The 14,592-nt window shown below is 37.2% G+C and overlaps 1 long non-coding RNA gene across 1 annotated transcript; it reads left to right on the forward strand.

The window, feature by feature from the left end:
* Positions 1-285: 285 nt before the first annotated feature.
* On the forward strand, positions 286-6,081 carry LOC106030459 (uncharacterized). The gene is made up of 3 exons (XR_001203757.3): positions 286-836; positions 1,811-1,899; positions 3,908-6,081. It is a non-coding gene; the product is annotated as an uncharacterized lncRNA (long non-coding RNA).
* The last annotated feature ends 8,511 nt before the right edge of the window (positions 6,082-14,592 follow it).

Raw genomic sequence — 14,592 nt, forward strand, 5'->3', positions numbered from 1 at the left:
CCCCAGCTCATGATCTCATCTGAAGTCCGTTTGCTGATGAATATGAATGATACTATCTCCCATTTAAAGTTCTCTACTAGACCCTAATCTGCCGTTATTTTATATTTAGCCCTATATAACTATTCCTAGCTTTTGGAATAGTGATGTACTATATCTCTTTATTGTACTTAGATTTTCATCTTTATCTGGTATGCTAAATTATTTAATGTTTTTGTTTGTTTGTTTGTTTGTTTGTTTTCTGGTGTAGCTCACGTGACTGAGTCAAACTTTCTCATCAATCTCCACAGTTCCTTCCTTGTTCACAGTTAAGTTTTCCTAAAATATGCATTTCTGCTCTGCTAACAGTTAGCTGAGAATACCATCATTTTCTTTCCCAGCATCTGAAAGCTTGTCTTTGATTTTTCCAGTTATTGTTCCTTCTTTAATATCTGTAGAGAACCTAGAGTAGTCTAATTACTGTAGTCAATCTGTATCACTTGATTCACATGACAGGAGGCTAAACTGCATGATGATTTACTTCTGTGAAACTCCATATAAATGAATTGGTGTCAGAAGAGAATTTTTCTTTTGGTATATTTCTCTCCTGCTATGTTTCACAGACTACCTTACAGATGGAACTATAAAACAGTGCTATTAGATGTAATCTTCCTACGTGAAATTGTTGCAGTGCCCTAGTACAAGGGGAAAAAAAAAAAAAAAAGAAGAAAAAAAAAAAGCTGAGCATTTAACCTTAATTTCTGAAGAGCAGAGCAGAAGTCTGAATTTAGAGAATGGAACAATGGAACTTCATGATGCTTCATGATGCTATGATGCTTCATACACCAGTGGACTATCCGGTAAATAAATTACTCTCTGGAAGTTTACACACAAACCTTAGAAAGACCAACAGATTTGTCTTTACAGTCTACAGTTATTGCTCGGAAACATTAAAAGTCAGTGGAATATGTGGTAGAAGCCTTAGTGTATTTATTGCTTACACATATATCTTCCATGGAAATTGAAATGTTTAGTTCAAACTTAGCAATGGTGATAATCAGCAACGTAATACATAGTGATCTTTGATTAAATCACTTACAAATTGCACTTTACTCAATTAGCAATATTATTTATAGGATACATAATTCTGGATAATAGAACAGTTAATTCTGGTAAACCTTGAAAAAGTTTGTAAGAATGCTAACAGGTAAAACAGTAAGACTAACAATTACTTGGAAGAAAGCTTTACGTTTGATGACTGGGCAGATATAAAAAGAAAGAGGGAAAAAAGATAAAACACTTGAATTGCTTTTATCAATATTTACATTTTTATGGTATCTGGTCCTAAAAATTTTTCTTATACTATGTATGTTGTGTTTATCATATCATATCAATCATATCATATCATATCATATCATATCATATCATATCATATCATATCATATCATATCATATCATATCATATCATATCATATCATTTCAATCATATCATATCATCATATCAGTTATATAATTATTCCTTTCTTGTTAGTTTATTATTCATTTATTACCTTGACTTTTTTTTTTAATGAACTAATCAACAAAACTTACTGAACACTGCACTGTAACTGTTTGATATAAGTTGTCACTGTTACTTGCTATAATATTCAAATAACTGATTTAATCTGTTGTATTAATATGAACATAAGCAATCACAGAGTCTTTCTCAATAGACATGCAATACTTTCTAATGCCCACCTTTAAAGTCAGTTTTGAGAAACAGTGTATGTACACATGATGTGATTGGGGAGCTCCCTGGAGCCTCATTTCATTCTGCTTTGTCTGCTTTGTACAGAATTTCATTGCTCCTCTAAGGAAGACAAGATGTCCCACCAAAGGCTGCACATTCCTAAAGCTTCATGTTCTGTATGTGAACTATGCAAAGTAAGGCACCCCAAATCCATCTCCAACAGACAAGAACTTCTGTTTCACATAGCAATCCAGCTATCGTTTAAAAATATCAAAGATTAGCTTGTATATTTTAATGTAATTTAAAAATTGTAATAAATGAATCCCAAGTTTCCATGACTAATGTATATCTGAAAGGGGCAGAAACTTGTTTATTTTTTCCAGAGGTGAAAAAAGATATATAAAACACAAAAAAATATGGCCAAAAAAAATCACTTAGCATGTCAAACATAAGAGTAAAACATAAGGCTTTACATAAGTAAGTAAATACAAATAAATTAGCAATATTTATTTAAGTGAAAGATGGATTTCTATTTACATCATTTGATAGTAGGCTTTAGGACAAATCCAGAATCAAGCTTCTGGCTGGATATCAAAAGTCCTTAACTATTCCTCTTTCCACCATCTAGAACATTGCATTGGTCACCGTAATTACTTATTGATAATATTACAGGCAGAAAGGGATTCAACCATAAAGAAGATGTTGTTTTATCATAGTTATCTCATTTTCTATATCAAGCTACTTCATGCTGTCTTTACATCAGAAATACTTTGCGTAGACTGAGGCTGGCAACTATAGATACATTCTGTACAGATTCTAGGGCTGTATTTTGCTTGACTGCCTATTCGCATTAAAATTGGAAAAAAAATGCATATCTGTTCTGAAAAATATTGAGAAATTGAAAAATTGGTGACAGAAGGGTATCCATACAGACTGCCTGGAGTGAGAAAAAGGAAGTCGAAAAATGGCCATTTATTAAAAGATCAAGTGTAACGTAATGTAACTCCTAGGATACATAATATTCAAAAAAATAATAAAAAAAGATTAACAACAGACATCTGTATAGACCAGGTTTCTGTGTTTGAAAGAGATAGTTTTTACTCTCCAGTACGACAGAGAACAGAGCATCCAGAACATCACACATGGAAAGTTTCACAATTAATATATATGTATAAAGAATGGGATTATTAACTCTAGGTGCATTTGTGGAGAACTTTAAAGATGAACAAGTCTTAATTGTCTTCAGTGCCTCACAGAAGTCAATGCAGTAACAGAGCAGAAAAAAATCAAAGCTGTATGAGTAACAAACCCAGCATGTGGTGTCAAGTCATTACAAAGCACATTGAGATCCCCCTTGGTGGTACTGCTAAATCTAAAACTAGATGGAATATATGAAATAATTGACTCTTCCTAGGGTTGGTTGTCTATTTATAGGATCAGTTTCCTTCTTTCAGAAGTGAAGTATTTGTTTGGATAATTGCAAACGTCAGAATCTAAAGTTATTCCACTTAAGAATGGAATAAAAACTAGCAAAAGGCCTAATGAGAGGACAATGACACTTAAGACATTAAAGAAACAATTTTTGAACAAACTACCAAAAAAAATGTTACTTGTTTAAACTGATATTAGTCTATTCCAATCAATTCAAATTTGCTGATTTGTGTAGAATGGGTATTGGAAAAGCATGAGAGTATGTATGTACCTATATAGGTATCTAAATATAAATCACAGGAACACATTCCTATCCCTACACAAAATTAGTTACTAAAATTTTTCAGACCTGTTTAAGCCTTTGCTCTTTTATACTAGTTGAATAACTGAGAAAATATTCCTCTGAGAAATGGAAGCTGGATATTGGCAATGCTGTTTCACAATGAATCACCTAAAGTCTTGACCCTGCCTTTTTGCACAATGCAGCTAGTGCACCCATTGTGGGATAGTTGTGAAATTTGGCAGTGAAGTCTTTGAGATGGGTTAAAAGGGTAGGAGTGAAATTTTCCTTTCCTGGAATACCCGTTGCATTTAGCTGCATCTTATTGTTAAAGTAAATTTAAATGATTTGGAGCTTGTTCTTATGCTGTATATAAAAGAGTATAAAGGCCATTTATGTGAATGTTGAAAGGTTATTTTAAAGTCCTATACAGCCTTTGTGACATTGTTTAATTTTTTTTTTTTTTTTTTTTTTTTTTTAATTCCTCAAAGGTACTTGTATGTGAGAGAAAAACAGATGGCACACTAAACAGTGCACCGAGTAGTTCTACCAAATTTTGAAGTTACACTACACGACTGCTTGGACCTGACACCACCTTTCATGTATAATGACTTATTTTAAATTTTTTTTTTTTAAAGGAAGCGAGTTTTATGTATTAGCTTGAGGGATAGAAAGAGGTCATCTACATGAGTATTACATTTTATATGAAGAGAAATAAATGAGGCTGTAATAGAAATTTAACACTTTGGTGAGAAGTCATATTATTATTGTGTTAGAGAATTATTTGGTGCTTTTCTAGATTTTGTGGGATATTCTTTATTTTAATTTTGTATAGAAGATACATGCTAATATATCTTGAGAAGCATATTGGAAATTGTGGCAAATGTTACTCTGGAAAGATAAAAAGATAAAAATTCTAACAACTTTATTTATAGGTCTTCTCCTAAGCAGAAGTTAACATTTCCTAAGAATATCATTCATTCATTTATTGGTTAGTTCTGATACATAAAGTTATGGATTTTTTGTTGGTGTGAGCTCAAAGAAGCAAAATGAATTTCAGTTCAGCCAAATGGAAAGTCATGCATCTAAGAAAAGAAACACAGAAAATACTGGCAGAATGTGTGGTACTTACCTGTGTGCCTATAGCTTTATCTGTTAGAAACCCTGAAAAGAATTTGTCAGGCTTTGAAGCCAACCATCTAAAAATGTGCTCCTTGGCCTATTATGGCCAAGACCAGTAGTGTAACCCTCTTTAAATGGTTTCATAAATGACCTGGATGCGAGACTTGAATGTATACTAATTAAGTTTGCAAATGACACTAAATTTGGAGGAACTGTTGAGTACCTCAAGGGTGAAAAGGCCTTGCAGAGATATCCTGACAAATTATAGGGCTGGCCCACCATATGAAATTTTTAAAAAGCAGGTGCTGGGTTTTGCACCTGGGATGGATCAACCCCAGATATACATGCAAGTTGAAGGACCAGTTCTCATGGTCCCAGGGGACCTAGAGGCTGGAGAACAACTCAGTGGTAAGGGATCTGGAGGTTTGGATTGTCAGCAAGCTGAATATGAGTAGCAGTGTGCCCTGGCAGCCAGAAGGGTCAACTGTATCCTGGGGTGCATAGCTAGCTGGTCAAGGGAAGTGATTTTCCCACTCTGCACTGCTGCAGCCTCACCCCAAGCACTGTGTACCGTTTGGGACACCACAAGATAAGAAGGGTAAATAAACTATTAGAGAGTGTTCAAAAGAGGGCAACGAAGATGTTGAAGGGTCTGGAGCGAAAGACATATGAGGAGTGGCTGAAGTCATTCTGTTCAGCCTAGAGATGGTTGAGGGGAGGCCTCATGGTGGCCTGCAGCTCCCTCACAAGTGGAGTGGAGGGGCAGGCGCTGAGCTCTGCTCTCTGGGGACAGCGGCAGGACCCAAGGGAACAGCATGGAGCTGGGACAGGGGAGGGTCAGGCTGGGTGTTAGGAAACGGTTCTTCACTGAGAGGGTGGTTGGGCACTAGAACAGGCTCCCCTGGGAAGTGGTCATGGCACCAAGCCTGCCAGAGTTCAAGAAACATTTGAACAACGCACTCAGATACAGGGTTTGATTTTGGGGTGGTTTCTTATGGAGCCAGGAATTGGACTCAGTGATCCTTGTGGGACCCTTCCACCTCAGGATATTCTAGGATTCTGTGATTCTATGACTCCAATCCTCATTGAAGCTATTAGTTGGAATAAGAAAATAAAATTACTTCTGTATTTTTATAAGTATGATCTGTTTCTGTTTAGGTCTGACGACCATACTCTGTAAAGGATGTTGGTAAATTGGAGCAGGTGTGGATGTAGCCAACAGACCACTGAGAAACTATAAAATATGTTTTGTGTTGATCACATGGCTATTGCTTTTATCAGTGACATATCACTTATAAGAAAAGTTTCCTAAGTATATGCTGAGCAGTCCAGGTGTATACAATGAATTTTCATGAAAATTATATTAAAGGAAAGTATAATATGCACAAATATGATTTTAAGAAAGATTTTATTTATGTATTTTTAAATAGTTTTAACTAGTTATGGACAGGAAACAGAGAGGGTCTGTAAACTGTTCTCCTCCGATATAATTGCAGGTCCTTTTTCAGTCAAATTAGGAGGATCCTAGGTTTCAGAAGAGTCTCTGAAGCTCCCTCTGATCCTTAGGAAGGGATCTGTCTGGTTGCTTTCTGCTTCTGTCAGAGCCTCTTGGACTTCATATAAGCTAGAATCTCTCAGTTTCTTCCTCCCTTTCTGATGACCTTGCAGAGATGTGGTGCAGTCTGGAAGCATTTCTCTGATAAAGCAGGATCAGTCACTCCCTGGAGACTGGCCACAACATGTCATCACTCCTGATTGTCAGCGGTGCTAAAGGAATAATACAGCACGCAGCCAAGAAGTCAAACAGTCCATCACACCAAGACACCAAGACTTGCTAGTAAGAGGTAGATAAACTCAGACTAAATATAGAATCATGTTTTAAACAATAAGTAGTGCAAACCACTAAAATAACTGAGCATAGAATATTTTTTGCATTTCTAATTTTCTAAATCAAGGTCTGTTATTTTTTATAGTTCAGAAAAGGAATTTGGCCTGTAGTATGCAAAACTGTAAAATTACATCACGTAAATACTAAAATATTTACAATTTTAAAAATGATGATAGATTTTGTGTTTATACTTCCTAATGTTTTCTTATTGGCATCACTGATTGTGAACAGTGGGAAGATTTTAAAATTCCCAGTGTAAATATTTTTCCATTTTCTGTAACCATTTACACAAGCCCAGTCTTAAAGCAATAGACTACTGTGCTTATTACTATTCTAGTGCTTTCTCTGAAGTGGTGAGATGTTGTATATAGAAATCAGTATAGAACTCATCCCATAGCCCTCATATTATGTCACATCACATCATTATGCATTTTCTACATATAAGAATGAATTTGCTTAATATGTTCCAGTACTTGGCAAAATATTTGAGTACTTGAGAAGACAGCTACAAAATACACCTAGAAAATGAATTTTCACTATAAGTTGCAGTATCTTATGAATGGAAGAGGTATAAAACAAAATTTTAATTTCTTGAGAATAGATTTTATACTACGCTAAAGACACAAACTGTCCCCATGGAAACTTGGTAACTAGATGTTATTACTTGAGAACAAAATAAGCATATTTTTTCCTTATCAGTCTATGTAAACCTCTGTGATTAACAGAGATTTCTGATGACTCCCCCTAAAATATTTAACATTTCATAAAATGTTGGATACCATTCAAAAGGTAATTATACCACATCTCCTTACAAGGCTTCCTGATTATTATTTTTTTCTTCCCTTATTTGAGAAAATTGTCTACAATTAGTATTCATTACCTCAATTTTTGGGTAACAAAAATCACAGAATAATGATCCACAAAGTTTAGGCAAATTTTGTGGTGATAAAATTGGGGCATTTTTATTAGCTGTTATTCCCTTCACAAGAAAAAGTACCCTAATTTATTATTTACAGAAACAATCATATTTTAGGGAAGCAAATGCTTTGTGGACTTTCTAATCATGAGACAGCAATGTTGTCCCAAAATGTTATTGTAAAGTACCTCCCTGTCAGTGAAGACGTTGGTTCATATCTGCAGGACAGATAGTGAAGGAAAAGGGAAGTAATAAGGTGTGAGTCTGTGTTTTCATTTTAAGATTCCCACTGCAAATACAAGTAAGTGAAACAAAAAAAAAACAACCAAACAAACAAAAAAATGAATGTCATTAACAAGGGTATGTGAAACAAAAAATCAAGATGCAAGTTGATAGAAACAGACTGAGGCTTTTTTAAATACCTATCTTATCCTCAAACAAAGCAATGAATCTAAACAAGAAAGTAGATATGGAAAGAAAAAATAATCCAACCATCTGTTATCCATCTAACAATGAAAGAATACCAGGAGATCAGGAAATTCAAGTAAAAAATTAAACAAAAAAAAATCATAAAATGAAAGCAATTAAAAAGTAAGATTATTTAACAAAACTGTTTACTCAGAGAGTACCCTGAGTCAAGTGTGTAGCCCCATGACTTTTTTACTACCACCAAAAGAGCAGGACTCTGAGACCTCTGCACACTTCAGGTTTTGTAGGTCTGCCCCATGGCATCAGAAAATGGCACTAATTTTTCCCAAGCCTGTGGCCTCCAGGACTTCCACACTCTTATGCACCCACCTATCTCTTGGACTATGAAATTCTCAAGGTGGTTTCTCCTTCAGATGATGAGAGGCAGAGGATCTGGCAAGCAGATGGAAGGGGTAATCCTGTAAACAGGCTCTCAAGACATAGTATCCCAAGAAAGCCGCCCAAGAAACACTGAGGAAAGTAGGATTGTTTTATTTATAGGTTTTGTTTTTTTTTAGCACTTAATGAAATCCAGAGCATTCTCATAACACATTTCTGTTTGACAAATCAATATTTTCCAGTGAAAAATGGCACCATTTGGGGAATTCTGGGCCAGGATTATTTAGGCTGGTTTTCAAGAAAAACGGACACTTTAAATATTAGCTGTTCCACTCACTTTTTGATATAAAAAATTCTGAACTGCTGAAGGAATACAAAGAAGCAGTTGTCAACTATGATGATGCATTATTATTATGTTTCTGAGAAGGTTTATACAAAGAAATGAAGTAATGTCGCCCTAAATATATTAGTTCTCCTGGAGAATGATATTTTGTAACACGTGGTGCCCTCTTTTTCTCTCTCTTGCATGTATACACATGCAAAGCCGCCTGTATATGTACACGCATGCTCTTCCCCTCTCTTCCAGAGACCTAGCTGACAGCCAGTCTTGTTCCCAAATCCACCATTTTATAAGAAGGATACATATTCTTTTTCCCCATAGCACTGAATGACTCAAAAAGGCTCTGCTTCAACATAGCTGTCATTGAACTGCAATGCACTTCTGCCCACTTGTGTGGTTGGTGGAGGGGAGGGTGACAAGGAATCAGGAAGGAGGAGTGGGTGGCAGTAGCCGGCTTCTATTTGGAGGAAACTATTTGGAAAACTGTAGAATTCTTGTATCTGTCAATGATATAACAGAGTCTGACATGCCAGCAGTAGGCAGAAGCAGCTGTCAGTAGTAGTATAATTTATTAGTATCTCTTTTTGACTAAGATAGCTGACAGTAACATGGGAGCAAAGGGGAAATTTGCCAAGACATTGGCTTTCACCTGAGGCTCAGACTGCTGATAGCCCACTGTGGAGTGTACACAACATTAAATACATATTGATTAATTCAGTGGCTCAGTCCACCAACTGTGTTGTCCGTGATAAGGAAAATGGCTGAACCATCACTCCCTCTTCCAGCTGAGAGAGTCCCACACCCAACTTGCTGACTTCAGAAAACAAGAACAGCTAGACTTGTCCCTATAAAAGATGGCCTGGAAGAAGATTTTATGTGCATGTTGTAAAGCAAAAGCAGAGAGACAATGAAAAAAAAAAAAGTGATAAAGAAAGAAATTTAAAACCCACACAGGTAGTAATTATTACCTAATAATTATACAGTAAGAAAATCAATTTGATTGATGACGTTGCACTGCTGTTGTAAAAGATCTAGAGTGAGTATCAACCAAAAAAAAAAAAAAAGAGGAAATCAATTGTCTGCATTTATTGGATGAATATTTGAAGGTGGTAGTCAAAAGAAGACAGAAGACACCTGCTTTTTTAGATCTCGCTACTGCTTGGGAAAATATCAGCACCAAGGTGATACAAGAGGGCACCCCAGAGTGTCCCTGCACCACACTCAGGGGCAAATCCAACATAGATTTATCATTGTTACTAAACACTGTCTAAAAAACCAACAGTTAATATCACTGTTAAAAAGACAACATTTCCTGCTTTTTTTTTCTTTTTTTTTTTTTTTCCTGAACAAGAGCAAGAAGTAACTATAGTAACTCCATGGTAACAACTGGTAAATAGTAAAATCTTAATGGTGAGTCCTAAACATGTTATACAGAGGAGAATCAGGACACAAAAGACCAAGCTTTGTTTAAGAATTGATACCTCCAAGTATCATGGACATGATTGCAGACAAGAGCTGCTTCAGTACTTCGGTTTCATTATCTTAAAGAGTTTATTGTGAGCCTTTTAAAAGTTTTTGCTACCCAAGAAATAGAAACTGAATTAACAACCGCCTCAATGAAGCTAAAGAAAAATTTCTAATTCAATCTATCGTTAATTGATACTGCTTCACTGATGTTGGACAAAAAGGCAGGTGAGATTAAAAGGAAGGTTAAGTAGTAACAGTTCAGATTGAATTCCCCATGGTCCTACAAAAACAGTAAAGCCTATTTTTGTATGCTGACGAATTTTTGTATAATTCTGTACTTTTAATCCTCTCAGCTGGTGGAAAACATACATCTTTAACAAGAACTGCACAAATCATGATTTTATTCAGCTAAGATCTGAAAAATGCATTTTCAGTGAAATGCATGACAATACTTTGTTGAGCCTTACATATGATTAGGTTCAATTTGCACTTGTTGAACTTTGAGAAAGAAGCATCTATATTAACACTTCAGCACTTTCTACCATTTCTAATATTTCTATCATTCCCTCTCCCCTCTTCCAGTGATTGGAAAACAAAGGTACTATTTAGTAATATTATAAATCATATCCATTAGTAAACATTATTATAATTTAGTTTTTAATTGAAATATTGGATGCTTTTCAAACAAACAACAACAAAAAAGTGAAATCATAAACATATTTTTTATTTTTTTCTTAATGTTTAATATTTTGCTCAATTTTTAAAGCTCAGCTTCATAATTATTTAAGGCTTTGGTGAATACATTAAACTTTCTGGGTAACATGTTACTCTAATTCATAATTTTACTTTCTTGCACTTTTTTTTTTTTTTTTTTGAAGTGCTTGGCACTGGTAACTATTCAATAGAGTGTTTTTCACTGAACCTGCAGTTCCAGCATTGCTAGAGTTAAATATTTTTCAAATAAATGTTATTTGATTTATATATATATATTTAATAGTAATGTCACTTAACTTTTCGTACGTTACATAAGAAGAAAAAAAAGCTTTCTGGATCTGACTCACAGCTGTCAAGCACTCCTTGTCTATGTATGGGGTGTCTCCTGAGATATTAGTGCAGGTAGTGCAGGCACCAATGGATAGATTATAGATCATTCTATGAAAATGTTAAATAATCTTAAATACATAGTCTTAAAGTATTACTACTTTGATCTCCATATGCATCATAATCAGAAATTCTAAATTAATCTTTCTCTTTGAGATGGAAGTGAAGCTTTTATTCTTTGAGATGGAATTGAAGCTTTTATTCTGTGAACATTGTAAGCTTTGCAAAGAGATATGGTGCTATTACCTGTCTTTCCCATGTATAGGCTTTTCTGAAATCAAAATATGACACAGACTGTATCAACCTCATTGAGAAGCAACATTCTCTGTATAAGTACATTTTTGCATAAATATTTTTCTCCAGCAAATGAGAATATTCAGATTTGATTTCAGCCTCCCAAAAACTTTTACAAGATTCTTTTGTAGTCTTAGTTTTCTGATCACATCTTTATTCTGGTCTGTGTTTTAATCTCTACACAACTGAAAAACAAATAAAAGAAGAAATATAATGAAAAGCATCACCAAAAATACTGTCTTAGCTTTACAGTATACAGAAAGGAGCAGAACATTTTGAAAAGAAATTTTCTAAATTATTTTAAAGTATATATATATATATATATATTTACTCCAGAACCATGAAGACGAACTTAATCCCACAAACTAAATATTCTTCTGTCCTGACTCAGACCAAATCAGACACCATGACAGTAAAGGATTTTTTTTTCCTAGCTGTGTTATTTAGAGACCTTTAAAAATGGCTCACTGGTCCCATCATCTTGGTTAATATTAGGTTATGTGATAAAAGACTTGTCTCCACTCACATGAAGGAGCACACCAACCCAGTGCTTAGTAGAAGCATCCCAATGCCCCAATTAGAGACATGAGGCCCTGGCCTGGGCCCTCAGGTCTGTCCCTGATGATCCCCAGCCTCAGGGTTCAGGAGACACCCCACACCAGAAGTCCATGGGGGTTGGTCCCTGGACGCTTCACAGACCAAGGGAGGTGACTGCCCATGGGTACAAAGCTCATCATGTGGTGTGGAGGGAAGATCATTTTGCAATTGCACAAGGCTGATTATGGGATGTTTAGAGAAGAAACAGAAGGTGGAAAAAGGGAGTGATCAAGTTCATTTGGTGAGGAACAGGCATGGGGAAATAAAGCAATAATGTGATAAGGAGGGTCTGATTGCAAGTTAACAGTTGCAGGTCAGTATGTCTATCTGCCTGTGCCTTGCATCTGGTCAGCATGATCTGCCCCCTCTTCTTATTGAACTGGATTTCTAGCTTATGTCCTAGGTGAGGGACTCTTTACTATCTCTCTGTGTCTATGGGTGTATTGGGTTTACGTGGCAAGGTTTTGGTTGCAGGAGGGATGCAGGAGTGGCCTCTGTGAGCAGAGCCCAGCAGCTGCTCCATGTCAGATCAGAGCCAGATCCAGCCGGATCCAAAGAGGCCCTCTGCTGGCCAGAGCTGAGCCAGGGAGTGATGCTGGTTGGGTCTCTGTGAGAGCAGATTGAAGGAAGGGGGTAAGAAAAAAGCTGCACAACAAAAGCACGGAGAGAGGAGTGATAAATGACAGAGAAACAGTGTTACAGACACCAAGGTCAGTGCAGAAGGAGGGCAGGAGGTACTCCAGGCACTGGAGCAGAAGTTCTCCGGCTGCCTGTGGAGAGGCCCATGGTGGAGCAGGTTGTCCCCCTGCAGCTCACGGTGTACCACAGTAAGGCAGATCTCCGTGCTGCTGCCAATAGTGAGCCCCTGCAGTAGCAGACCCCAGGCCCTGGGGTGGAGCTGCAGCCTGTGCAGAGGAGCCCACACAGGATAGGAGCAGGTGATCTGGCAGGAGCTGCAGCCTGTTAAGGGTTGCTGTCTGTGGGAAGCTCATGCAGGACCCATTTGGGAAGGATGGCATCCTGTTGGAGGGACCCCATGCGCAGCAGGGGCAGAGAGCGACCATGAGGGAGCTGCCAGAGACGAAGCGTTAGGGAATGACCGCAGCCCGCAGTTCCCCATTCCCCTGCGTTGCTCAGGGGGAGGAGGTAGAAGAGGATGGATGGGGGGGAGGTGTTTTTGTTTTGTTTTTTAGTTTCTCATTTCTCTAGCTTGTTAGTAATAGATAAGAAATTATATTAATCTCTCTGTGATGAGTCTGTTTTGCCCATTGTATTAATTGTTGATTCATCTCCCTGATCTTATCTCAACCTTTGAGCCCTTTTTCCTATATCCTCCCCATCTTCATTTGAGGAGGGAGTGTGAAAGAACAGTTGTGGTTGAAGTTAGCTGCCCAGCAGGGTAAAACTACCACAGTGTTGTGTGTGTGTTGATTCCAGCAATGGGAGTGGGACCATGGGTAAGAGGAGCCATGTGTCTGGGTTTCAGCAAGTGGCAAGATGGGGGGTTTATCATGTGGATGCGTATGTATATGTATGGTGTGTTACCCTGGCAAACACCAAACTGGAGTGTCGTGTGAGCAGGATAAGAGGCTTTGTAGGCAGGCACTAGAATTGCCCTAATTCTGGGTTGGATACTGGAGACACCAGAAGGTCTGCAATTTGGCTACTGAAGGATCAAGAGGTCCAAGCCCATTAATAGGGAGTCAGTGGGGTCTGGGGAGTAGCTCCTGGTAAGGCTTGTAGGTCTGGGCCAGTTACTGGAGAGAACTATTTGCATGTGTATGTCTGTGTAGCTGGGAGAGACGGGGATACAGGGGCCAGCCGCTGGGTCTCAAAGGCCAGTTACCAGAGGAATCTACTAATGGATTTTATGTTGATAAGCCTGAGAAGGGAACAACATGAAGCTGTTGGTAGTGTCTGCATTTGTGCAAATGCTGTGTTTTCTCTTTGTGTTCATCTGTGTGGCCAGCCATGCATGTATGCATTGTATGTACACGCACATGTGCCTGTTGGAAATACATGCTGAGCTTGGCTAATAACTGGACCTGGGGATATGAAGCTGCAGCTTCATCGCCTCTGTTGGACTACCAGTTTCAACAGCTTTTAACAGTTTAGAACCATGGGACAAATGTATAATTTACATGTTATTACCTTCCTTCCAAGAGAGACCAAAAGAATTTATTCTAAATTGTTATTACATGGATGCTGAGAAATCTTTGTTTAACCAGAAAAACTCTTCTGTAAGTAATGACTTCAGAGACCTTAAGGTAATTTGTAGCTGGCCAGAATACAAATAGAAACAGAAAGAGAGGTTTCAGATTTAAAGGTTCTAGTTCTTCAGGGGCCCAGTTCAAAAAGGTATTTAGTAGCTAAGTTTTCCTTAGGATACTCAATGTAGACATCTGTTATCGGGGAAAACATAGTACATATGCTCTCCAGTCTATCAGACTAAGCCTCCTTAAAATGAGTGGATGTTTATCATAGGAAGACTCATCATTGAAGACAGCATTAAAGTAGTCAGCTAGCATGAGGCCTCACTGTAGCAATGTACACTTACTGCTAATTTTGATTTCTCAGAGCTTTGTATGGAGCTTGAGATCAGTAGCTATCTGACCTCAGAGTTACAACTTGTCTTTGAAATAGG

Source organism: Anser cygnoides, chromosome 3, assembly GCF_040182565.1.
Source record: "Anser cygnoides isolate HZ-2024a breed goose chromosome 3, Taihu_goose_T2T_genome, whole genome shotgun sequence".
Lineage (NCBI taxonomy): Eukaryota > Metazoa > Chordata > Aves > Anseriformes > Anatidae > Anser > Anser cygnoides.